This window comes from Hibiscus syriacus, unplaced genomic scaffold (assembly GCF_006381635.1).
Source record: "Hibiscus syriacus cultivar Baekdansim isolate YM2019G1 unplaced genomic scaffold, ASM638163v2 tig00112402_pilon, whole genome shotgun sequence".
NCBI classification, from domain to species: domain Eukaryota; kingdom Viridiplantae; phylum Streptophyta; class Magnoliopsida; order Malvales; family Malvaceae; genus Hibiscus; species Hibiscus syriacus.
The window spans coordinates 747,547-751,784 of NW_024063323.1; the positions used below are offsets into that span (position 1 = coordinate 747,547).

Below are 4,238 nucleotides of genomic sequence, written 5' to 3' on the forward strand. Positions count from 1 at the left end.
ACACCTAAAGTTAAGTTATAGATTGAATACTTATTTTTGCATTAAATCAATCGTTTTATATACTAGAATAATAATTGAATAAATTATCTATAAATTTTGTATATGTTTTGACTAAAACTTCTGAATTAAATTTTGAGTTGCTCTGGTGACCAATGTGACCTTAGCGAATTGAGCGTAACATCTGGATCAGGTCAATGAGTATGAGTCGTCTTGAATCTCTGCATTTGCAATATCTTTCGATTCTCAAATTACGATCTCATTTGTTTAAAAAAAATTAAAAACAGCTAGGGATCTGAAAATCTTTCTTGGGGGATGTTGCAGGAAACTTTGGAGGTTGAAGATAGGGATTTTAGGAGGCAATTTGAAATTCTGCCATTTGCTTGTGTTGTTTCAAGGAATCAACCCCAGCAGCTGCAAATTGTCCAATATCATGTCCTTCAATTGCCTCAAATTCCTTCTCTAAACCCACAGCAAACTCCTCGGGACATGATCCATCACTTTGTAAATAGTCTGCAATCTACACCATTAATATCCCCAACATTTCTTCATAAATATCAAATTCATGAAATGAACTCGAAAGAACAGCAAGACAGAAAATAAACACACATATAATATGGTATTTTCAACTACACATTTGCATGATTTCCAAGAGCCATGCCACTTAAAGCTGCTGACTCTAAATTCGAGCTTAGTAACCAATCACCGCAAATCCCAGCCCTTCCGTGCGGATCGAAAATGCACGGAATACCAGGAGTGTTAGTTGGAAGAGCTGCACCCCTGCATGTCCACAGTGAAATGAATTCAAACAAATTGCAAAGCAATCTATGATTCAAATACTAACTAATATGTCAAGCATGTTAGCCCTCCTTTATTTGATCATTAACAACAGGCAATTCCAAATTTCGAGTGTATCATAATAAAAATCAATAATTTGTCTATAAGTTCAGAGAAGATAGAATTTACCATAGCTGGACTCTACTGTAAATAGGTCTAGGAAGTGATCCTTTTGATAGTCCGAGTGCAGCTTCAACGCCGTCAAGCATGCTTGTTTTCACCTTCTCCGCAGTTTGAGTAGGTATATTTTCCTAGTAATGCAATTTGGAAAACTTAACACATATTTAACGAAGCTTCCAAATACTACACTTGCAAACACAATATAAAAGCAATATTACAAAGGTTCAATATAGAATGGGATAGCGATTATCCGTAAGAATCACAAAGCTTTTCTTCGGTACAAAACTAACCTGAGGAACCTTGATTTGTTTTCCATAGGCTGCAGTGCTCAAAAAGGTCCAACAGTGAGGACCATCACTGTGAGAACCCAAAAGCTTCATTGAATTGTTTGACATCCAAGATATGGAATCAACTCTCTTAACAAAAGCTCCTTCAAATGTAACTTTACCATCTCTCATTGGAAGGGCATGCTCAAATGCTGCGAGAAGGGCCCATATTGAACTCAATTCTAGCCTCTAAAAGAAGAAAAAGTTGAGAACATCTGGCTGCGTTGAAAATGAGAATGCATCCGATCACAATAAATATATATACCTTCATTTGTCTGGAAATTAGAGGTAATCCTGATGAAGCAAGCAAGCGGTTTGCACATTTTCCTGTGAATTACATGGAAAAGCTGTTACTCAGACTTGGGTGTATGGGTATATGTCCCAAATAAGTATGATCAATTTTTTCTAGTTTTTCCATGGGGTCTGACATTGGAACTGAAAGAAAACTGAAGAGCAGGAACTAGAACAACTCATTGAATTGCATGCATGTTTAAAACGATCATACAAATTACTAGGCCAAAAATTATGATATGAAAGAAGGAGCATAGCCATCATCCTTCTGACCAAATATCATTCACAAGAGCTCAAAAACCATTATGTCCTAGCCTAAATAGTTGGCATAGTTAGTTTCTGAGTCATCCTTTTGTATGGATACACTTTCTGTAATCCTAGAAAAACAGCTTGTCCCTATCCTCCAATCATACCTTGATTTGCCCTTGGAACAAATATCAAAATATGCCATAACGTGAGATTGTCACCTATTATCTACACCTCTCTGCATTGTCAACCCTATCTAGATCTCGACGGTAACAACACCGGTAGAAAAAATGACATTCATAGGTTATTCAGTGCATGCAGAATATTAATTCCTAACACTACGATGATAAAACCATAACGTACCATTCCAATGCAAATTTGAATTGAACAAAAACCTTGGGACAGAATAAACAAGTATTGAGGCACAAAATTACCATTATGAGCAATAACAATTGCATCAAATTGCCCACGAGGTTTTCCATTCTCACTCAAGTACCACATCCCATTAAATGGCTCGAGTTTACTTATCCAACAAGGCCTCTCTACATGGACCATAGAAGCCTGCAATAAGCATCAAACTTCTCAGATATCACCATTGTTAAAATATCAACCCAATTAATCATCTGAGGCAACAGAGTCCAATAACGACAAGCACCACTGTAGACAGTTAGTATTTTATCTGTTTCTGATATGATTTGAGCTTTCCATTCAACCAATAATAAAGCTGTACGAAAATCAAAACATGAAACAATGAAAATCAAGGCAATTACCTCAGAAAGCAACGAATCCGCTAAAGGGCGCATCCCATTAGCGCCTATAAACCTTGGCGGTGACGAAGGAAGAGGAACAAACTGACCGCCTAATTCAAGTTCACCGACTAAACCTTGCCATTGTCGAACCAATCCTTTCTCCAACTAGCTCGGCAAACCGAGAATCACTCACAGTAAAAAACTGAGCAGCATGATCAAATATAAGCTGCTGAGGATCAATGAACCTAGTTCCCATTCTTCCTCCCAAACCATGCATTCCCTTTGACGCCAAAAGACGACAAGAAACCACATTCTTGCAATCATTCAAACTACATTACAAGATTTAAAGCAAATGGTTGAACTTTTAATTTTTCTGGGAAAAATCAAACACGAGGGATTGGATCACATTGACTTCAGAAATAAACTGGTACTCTGCTAGTCTACGACATCTAATTTATAATAATTAGGCATGCCAAAGCCAAAGTCTCAATTTAAATTCAATGAATACTGCGGAATTTCACTTATCAGGAGAAAAATATTGAGTGACAAATACCCAATTAAAAGAAAATTCCAGAGTTTAATAGGGAACCAAAACAATCTTGGATTAGAGAGTTAAGGGAAAACAATGAGATTTCAGCTGTTCAAACAGTTCTTCCAATGAATACACAAACAAAAAGATAAAATTAAACAGCTCCAAACTTATATTTATTTATACACTCTAAAATTTCAAATGGCATAACACTTTTTTTCATATCATTGGTCAAAATTTCCCTAAAGAACAACTATAATCCACATAAAAACCCAAATTAAAGAACCACGAAAGGTAACCAAAGGAACCAACCGTGTCAAAAACAGTGGATTTAACACCTCTTTTCTCCAAGCTCAAAGCACAAAGAAGACCAGCCATTCCTCCACCAATAATCCCCACGCGAGGGTCAGCTGAAATGCCTGCACCGAACTTGACCTGCTCTTGAGTGAACGTTTTCTTGAGAATTGACCTCCTCGAAGTCCCGTACGGTTTTCTTTTGGTGTTCCTGGAGGTGGGTCTTTGTGGGTTTTTGGAGGGTTTTCTGGGTTCTTGTGAACTGCAAGTTATGGTAAGAAGTTTTGGGGGATTAAAGGAATTCTGGGTTTTGAGGGGGAAAAGAAACGGTGAAGAAAAAACGGGGAGAATTGAAGGTGCCATTTTTTTTTTTGGAGGGAGAGACGACTAATAACAATCTTCAGTCTCTTATCCTATTACATTTATGTAATGGTGTACATGTATTTTTTCCACTTAATCATCAAATAGAAAATATTCAATACGAATTCTCCAAAAGATCATAGTTGCATCTTTGTTAAAAACTAAAAAATTAAATAGATATAATCTTTCAATCATTTTATTTTATTAAAAGATATCTAAGTATTATAATTTAATTTAAAGTTTTAGATTTTGAATTGTTAAAAAATGTATTGTAATTATACCAATGTGATTGGTTCAAGTGATAAGTAACATGATATATAACTTAAGTAAAATTTCAAGTTCGAGTTCTTGTGTAGGCAGAAAATTAGGTGTGCAATCCGGATCGGTCCAGATTAATCCAGGCGAAGCCTTAGAATGAGAGGACAACAAAAAAAAATATGGTTAGAATACAATTGTTTTAATATAAAGAATCATATCATTTAAGTTGAA

General features: G+C 36.0%; 1 pseudogene; it reads right to left on the reverse strand.

Annotated features, from left to right (window-relative positions):
• Positions 1–611: 611 nt before the first annotated feature.
• LOC120179108 lies at positions 612–3,771 on the reverse strand (annotated as a pseudogene).
• Positions 3,772–4,238: the final 467 nt, after the last annotated feature.